This window comes from Somniosus microcephalus, chromosome 3 (genome assembly GCF_052327205.1).
Source record: "Somniosus microcephalus isolate GS21.2 chromosome 3, FLI_Smic_1.0, whole genome shotgun sequence".
NCBI classification, from domain to species: Eukaryota; Metazoa; Chordata; class Chondrichthyes; order Squaliformes; family Somniosidae; genus Somniosus; species Somniosus microcephalus.
In genome coordinates this window covers 249,748,223-249,762,410 of record NC_140989.1, presented here as the reverse complement: position 1 = coordinate 249,762,410, position 14,188 = coordinate 249,748,223, and the positions used below count along the sequence as shown (strand labels likewise).

General features: G+C 46.4%; 1 protein-coding gene across 1 annotated transcript in view; it reads right to left on the bottom strand.

Moving 5' to 3' along the window:
* LOC147121821 (procollagen galactosyltransferase 2-like) overlaps positions 1–14,188 on the bottom strand; it is a 159,743-nt gene that overhangs the window by 114,263 nt on the left and 31,292 nt on the right. The gene's annotated exons all lie outside the window — the stretch shown is intronic.

Genomic DNA, 14,188 nt, shown 5'->3' with positions numbered 1-14,188 from the left:
AAAGTGTTGTGTTTGTACCGCTATACACAACTACATAAAATAATAAAGTAGCAGAGACTGAGAGTAACTACAAGTGATCTTTACTGGGTAACTGGAACTTCGACACTGACTATACAAATCGATACGCGTCTGTTATATACGCTCGCAACTAAGGATGTACATCCGCAAGACAAAGTAGTCCCTTCAATGTTGTATACATTACACTTCCTCCCCCTTTAGTTTAATAGTATATTAACACAAAATTTCTATAATTAACATACAGAGCCTGTCTTTACAGTAATCTTTTGGTTTTCTTAAAAGTAACAACATTCAAATTCCAACATAACATTTATTTTGTCAACAACCCTTTTACAAGTCAAGTCTCTGGGGAGGCCTCCTCTGCCTCTCTGGGTAACGTCTCTCCAGACTCTTTTGCTTTGGGGAACGAGACTGTACAGGTACAGGTGCATTAGGTGAGTTATCAGCACAGGTAGAGCTCTCAGCTGTGGAATCAGGAGTGTCTGTTTCCATGTCAGGTGAGTCTGGGCGAGGTATAGGGGTGTTTTCCGCCTGAACATCCAGAATTTGGTCCACATGACGTCTCAAAACGTTCTCTCCCACATCCACTGTATACATCAGTGGTCCCTCTCTTGTGGATATTGTACCTGGTTGCCACTTTTCCGTCCGGAAATCACGAGCAAGAACTGACTGTCCCACACTGAAGCGTCTTGTTGGCTTAGCATTCAAATGTTTGAACTGTTTGTTCTCTACATCACGACGTACATTCGGTTTAAGAAGGTCCATGCGAGATCTCAGGTTCCTGTTCAGAAACATCATCGCTGGAGTCTGATTAGTGGCTGCATGTACTGCGTTCCGATAAGCAAAGAGGAAATTGTCTATCTTGTGTTGCAGTGGTAGATTCTCGCTGTACATTGCTTTGATGGCCTTCTTGAAAGTCTGTACGAATCTTTCTGCCAAGCCATTTGTAGCTGGATGGTACGGGGCAGATGTGTAGTGCTTGATTCCATTTTTCCTCATGAAACCTTGGAATTCGTCAGAGACAAATTGTCGTCCATTGTCTGCGCAGATTTGTTCTGGTAGGCCATTTCTAGCGAACATGGTCCTCAGAACTGAAATGGTCTTTTCAGATGTGGTTAATTTCATTTTAATGACCTCGGGCCATTTGGAATATGCATCGACTGCAATCAAGAACATGGAGTCCATGAACGGTCCAGCAAAGTCGATGTGCACATGTTGCCATGGTGATGAGGGCCATTCCCATGGATGGAGAGGGGCTTGTGGTGGTGCGTTCTGGACCTTTTGACATCCTGAGCAGCTCTTTGTCAGGTCCTCGATCTGTTTGTCAATTCCCGGCCACCACACGTAACCACGGGCAAGGCTTTTCATCTTTACCATACCTAAGTGGCCTTCATGCAGTTCATCTAGCACTCGGTTACGAAGCTTGGGAGGAATCACAACTCGTGAGCCGCACATCAGTGTTCACCAACACACTGATAATTGCTCCCTCCTAGCTGAGAATGCTGGAAACAATGAGTCACCATGCACTGGCCATCCCTTCACAGTGATGTCATAAACTTTTGACAATGTAGGGTCATTGCATGTTTCTCTTTCAATGAGGGAGTTTGTCACTGGTAGCTGCTCAACAATTGTCGTGTGAAATACCTCTGCTGAGTCAACTGTTGTAGTTCTCTCTGAGGTCGGCAGTGGTAAACGTGACAAACCATCGGCGTTGCCATGTTGCTTGGTCCCCTTGTATTCAATATCATACAGGTGAGCCCCTAGGAAGAGTGACCATCGCTGCAGCCGTTGTGCCATCATCACTGGAACGCCCTTCCTTGGGTTGAAGATTGAAACGAGAGGCTGGTGGTCAGTTAACAGTGTAAACTGTTGACCATACAAGTAGTGGTTGAATTTCTTGACTCCCCACACAAGGCTGAGGGCTTCTCGGTCAATCTGTGCATAATTGCGTTCAGCTGTAGTCAATGATCTTGAGGCAAAGGCTATTGGTCTTTCTGAGCCGTCTGGGAACTTATGTGACAACACGGCACCAATGCCATGGGGTGAAGCATCACATGCCAGTCGAATAGGTAAGGATGGGTCAAAGTGAGCTAGCACCTCTTCTGAAGTAATGAGTCTTTTACTCTCTTGAAAAGCTTGTTCACAGCTGTCACTCCACTTCCATTGTGACCCTGTCTGTAGCAGTGCATTTAGTGGATGTAACACTGTGGATAGGTTGGGCAAGAACTTGTGATAGTAGTTCACCAGTCCAAGATATGATCTCAACTGAGACACATTTTCAGGTGTTGGTGCATTAATCACAGCTTCAATCTTGTCTGGAGACTTGTGTAAACCGTCCTTGTCAATCACATGTCCACAGTATGAGATTTCCTTTTTGAAAAACTCACACTTGTCTCGGTTCGCTCGGAGCCCATACTCCCGTAACCTGATGAGCACCTGTTCGAGGTTGGAAAGGTGGTCGTTGTCATTCTTGCCAGTAATGATGATGTCATCAAGATAACACTGAGTACCTAGGATCCCCTGCAGGACTTGGTCCATTGCCCTTTGCCAGATTGCAGGAGCTGATGCTATTCCAAATACCAGCCGATTGTACTGGTAAAGGCCTTTGTGCGTATTTATTGTCAGGTACTTCTTTGATGCATCATCAATTTCCATTTGGAGATAGGCCTGGGCCAAGTCAATCTTTGTGAAGCATTCCCCTCTTGACAGGGAAGCAAAGATGTCCTCAATGTAAGGTAATGGGTACTGTACTGTGTGGAGGACTGGGTTAACAGTCACTTTAAAGTCTCCACAGATGCGCACTTTTCTTGGCTTTCCTGGTTTTGTGCTGGAGGTTTTCTTCATCACTGGAACTATAGGTGTGGCCCATTCACTCCAATCCACCTTGGACAGGACCCCTAACTGCTCCAAGTTCTCCAGCTCTGCTACTGAAGGGCGAATTGCATAAGGCACTGGTCTGGCCTTGTGGAACTTTGGATTTGCGTTCTCCTCAACCTTAATTTTTGCTTTCATGCCCTTAAGTGTTCCTATTCCCTTCTTGAACACTTCCTGAGAGTCAGAGAGTATTTGTGACAGTCTCTCAGGAGTGGCGTTGCTATCCTCCTTTGCGGACACAAACAGTGCTTGGATGGTGTGCCAATCCAACTGTATTTTCCTGAGCCATTCGCGCCCCAGCAATGGTGGTCCTCCATTTTCCACTACATAGAGGTTCAATTGCGGTATTTTTTTTTCTTTGTATGTCACTGTCACTTTTATTTTACCTTTTGGGCACACTCTTTGTCCTGTGTATGTCTTTAACAGTACTTTAGTTGGCCTTAGCGGTATGTGTGAAAACAATCGTTTGTAGTCATGTACAGAGATCACTGTTAAAGCTGAGCCTGTGTCCAACTCCATTTTTAGCCTAACTCCTGCCACTTCTGGAGTAATCCATATTATTCTGTGATCGTCTGTCTCTTTCTCACTGTGTAGTTTTAGACAAGCCAGATCCTCTTCCTCTGAGTCTGTGTCACTTTTTTCTTTATCTGAACTGTCTCCAGTCACGTGGTGTACCTTCTTGTATCTATCTTTGAAAGGTTTCTTGTTTTTAGTCACTTGATGTACCTTTTTGTTACTCTGTATTGTATCAATTTTTGGCTTCTTATTTGCTTTGCAGACCCTTTCAATGTGCCCTCACCTGCCACATTGTCTGCAATCTTTATCTTTAAACCAACAGTCATTGTGGTCATGTGACATTTTGCCACAGCGATAGCACTTCTTTTCTTGTTTCAGTGACATTTTATTAGTTGAATATTCCAGGGATTTTTGTTGAATTCTTAAATGGTCTTGGAGTGTGTCCACTATTTGTTTAAATGTTTTGTTTGCTGGCTTTTCAGGGGTTAATAAACTACGTAGCAGCCCATATGTCTTTGCGCCCATAACACACAGCAAAACAGTGGCTTTCTTTTCTACCTCCACTCCGTTAGCCTCACAGTACAACTCCACTCTTTCAATGTAAGTTGCCCAGTCTTCAATGCTGCTATCAAATGCTGCAATCGTGCCAATCATCGCCATTTTTTTTTTCCAAACCCGATTTTCTTTCTTTACTAGTTAGCTAGCGTCATGCAAGTCCTGTGCACTTTTCAATTGACTTACGTATCCCCTGCCTAGCTTAGCAAGCGTGCTCCATTTTCTCTACCTTCTCGCTCCTTTCTTCCAAATTTCGGTGTCCTCTGGATGCGATGCCAGAATAGGAAGACGTAGGTTCATAATTCTCGTCGCCAATTTGTTGTGTTTGTACCGCTATACACAACTACATAAAATAATAAAGTAGCAGAGACTGAGAGTAACTTCAAGTGATCTTTACTGGGTAACTGGAACTTCGGCACTGACTATACAAATCGATACGCGTCTGTTATATACGCTCGCAACTAAGGATGTACATCCGCAAGACCACTTCCCTTCAATGTTGTATACATTACACAAAGGTTACAAAATGTTGGGTGTGTATGAACCATCTGTGGAGTGACTAACTTGCTGAGGAACAACTGAGGAATGAGCTTGTGCAGTTTCAACCCAGTGAGTGAGAGACTATGATTAATTATCACTACCATTAATAATTGACTTGAGAGGGAACAAGAGTAGCTGGCGTGAGAAACTAAAGTTTTAGAGAACCAAGGCGGGTGGATGGAGTTAAGATACAGATCAGCCATGATCTAATTTAATGGCGGAACAGGCTCATGGTGCTGAATGGCCTACTTCTGTTCTGATGTTCCTAAAATGTGTTATTGGTGCAGTCAAGGGTGCTTTCCTGAGTTGAGGCACATTGTTGGGACAGGCTAAAGTGAGTTTTACTTTACATCTAATCTTCATTGTACTTGAGCTGGAGACGCAGAGGCTGACCCTAGAACATGGTTTTCTGGCTGCTGGGTGCCTAATGTACTGGCATAAAATGGATGGCTAGGCGAGAAGTCCCACTCCGACGGATGGAACCAGTGGCGACCTTGCTTAGGCAGATGCTTCACTGAAGTATTAATTTGAGGGGGGTGTCTATCCTAAACACTATTTTCCAAGCTTCTGGCATGCAGGGTGTCCACGTGAAATGGGTGGAAAAGGCTGCTAGACAACAGGAAGTGCACTGGAGGTGGAAAGGACACAGTAATATTAAGGTAAATGTATTTCAGCCAATTCTTCAGCCATTTTTTTTAGTCTGTTGTGTTTTTCCTGTTGTCACTTGAGTTCTCATGAGCCTTTGTGCCACTTGTTTTACATTATTTTTTACCCCCAGCACCATGACTGGCACCAATGGGATTCCTAATGGAAACCCCCCCACTATCTGATATGCTTGGAAGAAGAGGTGGGTCAGGCTGCACAAGAGATACTCTGTGCCCACCAGCAGGTATCCACATCTGCAGGCAGAGATAAACATGCCTCACTTTGGCAGATGATTAGTAAAGGTGAAGGTTTCTCTTTCCAAAGGAGGTGGAAACAGCAGAGCGGGCGACACCACTGAGGTTATCTGAATGCCTGACTAACAATAATATTGGATGCTTCCTCAGAAGCATCACAATCATAGTAATTTATGCTTTCAACGGCAGTGCATGAATGACCATGAGCCCATGTAGCGTGATTGGCTCTGGCACACCAACTCGGCAGTGAACATGGGGAACTGTCTTCACAGGGTCAGCTAATGGTCAGCTATGGCCTGAAAACTTGGCTCCGGCACTTAGCAGGCATGTTGCAAAGCCACCTAAGGGATGGTGTCGTACAGTGGCAGAGGACCAACCTCCTAGCAACCACCTCATGTAAAGAAAGAAAGCAATTCCAGAGGCAAAACAAAAGGGAAGACCAAAGAGGAATTGAGATTAGTTTGCTGGTTCCTCTGAATGGGTTACATTTCCCAAATTCTGACTCGGTCAGTCCCTGTCTACCACTTATCCTAGCCTTTATTATGAAAAGAAAGAATTTGCATTTCTATAGCGTCTTTCACGACCTCAGGTTGTCCCAAAGTGCTTTACAGCCAATTAAGTACTTTTTTGAAGTGTAGTCACATTTGTAATGTACAGAAACATGACAGATAATTTGTGCACAGCAAGCTCCCACAGACAGCAACGTGATAATGACCAAATAATCGTTTTTTTAGTGATGTTGGTTAAGGGGTAAATATAGTGCAGGACGCCAGGGAGAACGCCCTTGCTTTTCTTCAAAATAGCATCAAGGGATCTTTTATGCCCACCTGAGATGGCAGACAGGGCCTCAGTTTAACATCTCACCCTCAGTATTGCACTGAAGTAGTACAACCTTGACTTCAGCAGCCATCAAACAGGGGGCTTGGGAGCTGGGCTGTTCTTGCAAACTCGTGCCTGCACTTTTAGTTTCTTTTTACTTCATTTTACCTGTCTCTCTTTTGTCACTTGCCCCTTCACCCTTAGGTTGCTAATGGGTCGAGATGCCTTTTTTGAGGCTCTCCAGGGGCTGGCAGAGTTTTTATTATCCTGTGGTGGCAGCCTCTTTAATTGCCCAAATTCCTTTAAATTACACTTACACGCAATTTCCACTCCCAGTACTAGTGTGCTCCCTTCATCTGTCCGAATGTGCACCTGACGTACTGACCTATGAAAACAGACGACTTCCTTCTGAGTCTGTCTAAAACCCATCAATCACCATTCAGTGCAATAGAAGAAAACCTAAACACGGACGTCAGAAGTTTGATGAGCATAAAATTCAGTCAAATGCCTTTTTTTTTTAAACGCGATGTGACTGCAGTAAATGAACTTATCGGTTTGCAAATCATTCTGTCTTACTATTTTGATGGCACTTTTATTTGAAAATCCACAATAACTCATTTGAATTTGACAGTATTACACGGAGGAACATCTGCACCTAACACTAGATCCGATTGTAAAGAAACTGTAAGGCAGACTCTTGGCACCATTGTGAGGATCTGTACAGGAATGATCAAAATAAAGGGCAACACTAGGACACAGACTACTGTAAACTGACTTTTAAAGAACTTTTACATTTGGTGCTTTTGTTTGTCTATTGGATTGGTCAGCTTTAGCACTGCTGACAACTTAGCAACAAAAAGGGGGCTAGCACTTTGCTGGGAGTGTACTATAGGCCCCCAAACAGCCAGGGGGAGATAGAGGAACAGATATGTAGGCAAATCTCAGAGAAGTGTGCAAATAATAGGGTAATTATAGTGGGGGATTTCAACTTCCCCAATATTAACTGGGATAGTCAGAGTGTGAAAGGCTTAGAGGGTGCAGAATTCTTAAAGTGCATCCAGGAGAGCTTTTTGAGCCAACATGTAGAAAGTCCTACAAGAGAGGGGGCGGTACTGGACCTAATTCTAGGGAATGTGGCCGGGCAAGTGGTAGGAGTGTTAGTAGGTGAGCACTTTGGTGACAGTGACCATAATTCGGTGAGATTTAAGGTAGTCATGGAAAAGGACAAGGATGGACCGGAAATAAAGGTTCTAAATTGGGGGAAGGCCGATTTTAATATGATAAGGCAGGATCTGGCCAATGTGGACTGGGATCAGTTACTTGAAGGAAAATCCACATCGGAGAATGGGAGTCTTTCAGAAAGGAAATTGAGAGAGTACAATGGCAACATGTTCCCGTAAAGGTCAAGGGTGGGACCAACAAGCCCAGGGAACCTTGGATGTCAAGGGATATACGAGAATGGATTAGGAAAAAAAGGGGGGCTTTTGGCAGGTACAAAGGACTAAAGACAGAGGAAGCCCTAGAGGAGTATAAAAAGTGCAGGGGGATATTTAAAAAAGAAATTAGGAGAGCGAGGAGGGGCCATGAAGTAACACTGGCGAGCAAAATAAAGGAAAATCCTAAGGTGTTTTATAAGTATATTAAGGGCAAGAGGATAACTAGGGAAAGAGTAGGGCCCATTAAGGACCAAAGTGGCAAACTGTGTGTAGAGCCAGAGGATGTAGGTGGGGTTTTAAATGAATTTTTTGCATCTGTGTTCACTATGGAGAAGGATGATGTGGACATAGAAATCGGGCAGGGGGACTGTGATATACTTGAACATATTAGCATCGAGAGGGAGGAGGTACTAGCGGTTTTAGCGGGCTTAAAAGTGGATAAATCCGCAGGCCTGGATGAGATGTATCCCAGGCTACTATGTGAGGCAAAGGAGGAGATTGCAGGGGCTCTGACACAAATTTTCAGAACCTCTCTGGCCACAGGGGATGTGCCAGAGGACTGGAGAACAGCTAACACAGTACCATTATTCAAGAAGGGTAGTAGGGATAAACCAGGGAATTACAGGCCAGTGAGCCTAACATCAGTGGTAGGGAAATTATTGGAAAAAATTCTGAGGGACAGAATTGGTCTCCACTTGGAGAGGCAGGGACTAATTAAGGATAGCCAGCATGGCTTTGTCAAGGGAAGATCATGTCTGACCAATTTGATTGAATTTTTCGAGGGGGTGACTAGGTGTGTGGATGAGGGTAGTGCAGAGGATGTGATTTACATGGATTTCAGTAAGGCTTTTGATAAAGTCCCGCATAGGAGACTGGTCAGGAAGGTAAGAGCCCATGGGATCCAGGGTGCCTTGGCACATTGGATCCAAAACTGGCTTAGTGGCAGAAGGCAGAGGGTGATGGTGGAAGGTTGTTTTTGTGACTGGAAGCCTGTGTCCAGTGGGGTACTGCAGGGATCGGTGCTGCGTCCCTTGCTGTTTGTGGTCTACATTAATGATTTGGATGTGAATGTAAAAGGTATGATCAGTAAGTTCGCAGATGACACGAAAATTGGTGGGGTAGTAAATAGCGAGGCGTGAAGCCTCAGGCTACAGGACAATATAGATGGGTTGGTCAGATGGGCGGAACAGTGGCAAATGGAATTTAACCCTGAAAAGTGTGAGGTGATGCATTTTGGATGGACTAACAAGGCAAGGGAATACACAATGAATGGTAAGACCCTAGGAAAGACAGAGGATCAGAGGGACCTTGGTGTGCATGTACATAGATCCCTGAAGGCAGCAGAACAGGTGGATAAGGTGGTTAAAAAGGCATGTGGGATACTTGCCTTCATTAGCCGAGGCATAGAATATAAGAGCAGGGAGGTTATGATGGAGCTGTACAAAACGCTGGTGAGGCCACAGCTGGAGTACTGTGTGCAGTTCTGGTCGCCACACTATAGGAAGGATGTGATTGCTTTGGAGAGGGCGCAGAGGAGATTTACCAGGATGTTACCTGGGCTGGAGCGCTTCAGCTATGAAGAAAGACTGGACAGGCTGGGGTTGTTTTCCTTGGAGCAGAGAAGGCTGAGGGGGGACCTGATTGAGGTATACAAAATTATGAGGGGCATAGATAGGGTGGATAGAAAGGAACTTTTCCCCTTAGTAGAGGGGTCAATAACAAGGGGGCATAGATTCAAGGTAAGGGGCAGGAGGTTTAGAGGGGATTGAGGAAAAACTTTTTCACCCAGAGGGTGGTTGGAATCTGGAACTCACTGCCTGAAAGGGTGGTAGAGGCAGGAACCCTCACAACATTCAAGAAGCATTTGGATGAGCACTTGAAATGCCATAGCATACAAGGCTATGGACCAAATGCTGGAAAATGGGATTAGATTAGACAGGGCTTGATGGCCGGCGCGGACACGATGGACCGAAGGGTCTCTTTCTGTGCTGTATAACTCTATGGCCTAGAAATTGGGTTTTGGCTTAGCCAGGGCTTTAGCGCCGGAAATTAGTGCCGGCGCTAAGTCCCCTGCGCGCGCCAAAAATTCAGTGGCGCCGCGCCCAAACCGCTGCCGGCGCTACTGAAGGGTCTTAGCGCCTGGAAAAGGGCGCTAACTGCCGTTTCGCGCCGCAATTCCGGCGCTGCGGCACCCGATGCGGTGCGGCAGGCTGGGGAAGTGCAGGCCTCCTCCTTCCGTTAAGGAGGAGCTGCCTGCACCCGGCCGCGGCCCGCGCAAATCTGCTTAAAAATGAGCCCGGCACCTCGGACAAGTGCCGGGCTTGCATCTGTTCCGGGGGGGGTGGGGAGAGAAGTCCGGGGAGGGAGCTGCGGGCAGGCGGCCGGCGGGAAAGCGGCCGGCCGCCGCGGGGCCTTTAATGCGCCGGCGCTAACTGCAGTAAGGCACCTCTGACAAAACGCTGGTTGCGGCTGCCACGGGCGAGGCGGCCGCAACTCAATTTCGGAGTTCGGGCGGGTTACCACGGCAACCGGGACGCTGCGCACACCGATGATGTCATCGGTGCCGGCGCAGCGCTACCGGAGCAACGCCGATTTAGGGCCCCAGGGAATTTCACTACTGGCCATAACTCCGGCGCAAGGCCCTCTAGCGCCTCAAATGAGGCGCTAAGGCTACTGAATTTTCAGCCGTATGACTCTATGGCCTAGAAATTCGGTATCGCCGCGCCAGGTCTTTAGTGCCCGAAATTTTGCGCTCGCCCGGATTCCCGCAGCGCCCACCTGAAATTCAGTTGCGCCAGCCCAAGACGGAGGCGGGCGCTATTGCAGGGTTTTGCCGCCTCGTTTGGGGCGATGACAGTCAGTTTCAGGCGTCCAGCTGCCGCTGCGGCACCCGATGCGGTGCGGCAGGCTGGGGTACTGCAGGCCTCCTCCTTCTCTTAAGGAGGAGCTGCCTGCAGCCGTGAGATTGCCGCTGGATTCCCCCGGCAAATGAGCCCGGCACCACGGAGAAGTGCCGGGCTCGCGGGAGTCAGACACCAATGCCGCGGGGGGGTGGTGCAGGAGTCCGGGGAGGGAGGTGCGGCCAGGCGGCCGCCGGGAAAGCGGCCGGCCGCCCCTCCACCTTTATGCGCTGGCCTCTCGGAGCTGCAAGGCACCGTTTTCCAAACGCTGTTTGCGGCCGCTGCGGGCGAGGCGGCCGCAACTGAATTTGGCCATCGAGCCGGAATAGCATTGGAACCGGGGCGCTGCGCACACCGATGACGTCATCGGTGCTGGCGCAGCGCTACCGGCTAACGCCGATGTTGGGCACCAACTGAATTTCGGGCGCTAAAAAACTTCCGGCGCAAACCACTCTATAGCCAATAAGTGGGCGCAAACACGACTGAATTTCTAGGCCTGTGACTCTAAAATTGATTACCCAGAGTGATGGCGTGGGGGGAGGAGGAAGAATTGAATAGAAACAAACCTTTATTACAGTAGTTCTCCTGTCTGAAGAGTAGGAGAGCTCAAGAGGAATGACAAAAGCACCTTTGCACTCTCCTAGCCTTCAGATAGAGGAAGAATAAACTCTATGGGAGCGATTTATTAAAAGTATTATGCAGTTCATTATGTGGCGTAATTTTTTTTAAAAACAGAACCTATTTTAACCTTGGAAGTACCATAATGAAAAGTAATAAAACAACATACACTGCAGAAAAATATTCTGTTTTCACCCCCGGGTACTGCCCGGCCTGTGGCTGGTGTTGGTATCACTGCAGAGAGTATCGGAGCACGGAACCGCTGCACCACTGTGTACTCTTCAAGCTTAAAGATTCACTTCACTTTAACTCAGTAACTATTCTTGTTCTTTTCTGTTTAGTATCATAATTCTGAAATGTTTAGTGATTCTCAGATTGGCAGTCAGCGGTCATCTGAATTAAGTGCCATGCAGTCGCGAGAATGAGAGCATCACATTTAACAGGGAATTAGAGAGAGTTAAGAGCACCAATTTCCATTGTCGCTGCACTGTCTCTGACGGATCTGACTTGTGTAAGATCATAAGGATCTCTCCATTACGTAGCAATCTGCAGCTGTGCCCAATATTGTAACAATTTTTAAATGGCTACTTTCTGGGAGAGCTTTATTTTGTCTTTATGATGGGTATGGTAGTGTAGTAGTTATATTACTGGATTAGTAATACAGAAGCCTAGACTAATGATCCAGAGAGTGTGAGTTCAAACCCTACCATGGCAGTTTGAGAATTTGTATTCAGTTTGTAATGTGGGGAGGCGTGACATTCAGTTTGCACACAGCAATGAAGTGCCTGACCAATTAGACTATTTTACTGGTGTTGGTTGTGAGATAACTGCCCTGCAGGTATAGGTGATTAGCAAATGGCTGCTGAAAATAAAGGCATAAAAATAATCAGTGAACTTGTCAAACTAATGGTTCCGCTTACATGTTTAGGGCCCAGTTTTGCATGTAACTATTCCGATGTTCTCCTGGCTGGCCTGCCATCGTCCACCTTCCATAAGCTTGTGCTCATCCTGCTGCCCGTATCTTAATTCACACCAAGTCCTGTTCACCCATCACCCCCGTGCTTGTTGACCTACCTTGCCTCCCATCCCGCAACGCCTCAATTAAAAAATTCTCATCAATGTTTTCAAATCCTTCCATGGTCTTGCGCCTCCCTAGCTCTGTAACCTCCTCCAGTCCTACAAGCATTTGAGATCTCTGCACTCCTCCAGTTCTGGCATTTTGCGTGTTCCTGATTTTAATCGCTCCACCATTGGCGGCCGTGCTTTCAGCTGCCTAGGCCCTACGCTCTAGAATTCCCTCCCTAAACCTCTTCGACTCACTACTTCTCTTTCCTCCTTTAAGACCTACCTCTTTGACCAAGCTTTTGGTCATCGGTCCTGATATCTCCTATGGCTTGGTGTCAAATTTTCATTGATAACACTCTTGTGAAGGGTATTTGGATGTTTTGCTAGGCTAAAGGCACTATATTAATGCAAACTGTAGTTGTTGTAACAAGTGTGTGTTTCCAGCACCCCCACTACAGGCTGGGCCTCACTTTGTCCTGGCAGTACACCAGTCCCAACCTCAGAGAAGCAACCACTCCTGGGCCCCAGTGACTCATGATTTCAGCTATATTATGGAATTCTCAACAGTTTGACAGCGGTAGTGGCAGTAAGTTAACCTTGCACCGTACAATTCAGACCTTTTCAGTTACTAGTCCTTTGTGCAATTGAGTGACCCATCCATAGAATTAACATTTGCCTTAGTTGCAATAATTTCTTTACTCAGAGAGTGGTTGGAATGTGGAACTCGCTACCACATGGAGTAGTTGAGGCAATTAAGGGGAAGCTAGAGAAATACATGAAGGAGAAAGGAATGGAAGGATATGTTGATCGGGTGAGATGAAGTGAGGTGGAAGCCGGGAGGAGGCTCATGTGGAGCATAAACACTGGTATAGACCTGTTGGGCCAAATGGCCTGTTTCTGTATTGTAAAATTCTATATAATACTATGTAAAAAAAAAGCTGGTATCAGTAAAAATAACCATGAAGCTGTCAGATTCACGTAAAAACCCAACTGATTCATTAATGACCTATAGGGAAGGAAACCTGTCATCCTTACCCGGTCTGGCCTATATGTGACTCCAGTCACACCAACATGGTTGACTCTTAACTGCCATTCAGTCAGGGCAACTAGGGATGAGCAATAAATACCAGCCTTGCCATCGGAGCCCATATCCAGAGAATGAAGAAAAGAATACAGAAACTCTCTGGGTTTAACAGCAAAGTGGCTTTTGTTTCCTTTTTTGTTTGCAAACAGTCCCCCATCAGGTGTACATCAGTTGGTTAGGCACGATGGATAGGTGACATGTTGATGTGTGTGAGGTTGTCACTCGGAGAGGAAATGCTATTACTGGCTCAATTATCAAAAAATGAGACGTTTTTCAAAAGCTAACTGGAGCACCAACTGTGTCCGAATCGCCATCTCCCAGTGAAACCACCTGTAGGATGTCACTGCCAGTTAACATGATTGACAAGCCAGCCCCTGCCATTGGTTCTTCGTTCTGATTCTTAATCGCCATTTCTGTAGCCAGAAGCTGCCCGAATCTGGGGATAAATGTGGAAAGATCTCCCTAGTGCTTTCGTTGTCCTCACAGGTCCATTACCTGTATGAGCCGCAGCAGTGACACAGGACACAACAACAACAACTTGTATTTATATAGCGCCTTTAATGTAATAAAACGTCCCAAGGCGCTTCACAGGAGTATTATAAAACAAATTTTGACACCGAGCCACATAAGGAGATATTAGGGCAGATGGTCAAAGAGGTAGGTTTTAAGGAGCGTCTTAAAGGAGGAAAGAGAGGTAGAGTGGCGGAGAGCTTTAGGGAGGGCATCCTTAGCTTAGGGGCTCAGCAGCTGAAGGCACGGCCACCAATGGTGGAGCGATTTAAATCGGGGATGCTGAGCACAAAGGCCTGTGCTCACATGAAAAGATTTTTGACTTCTGATGAAAGGTCATTGACCTGAAACGTC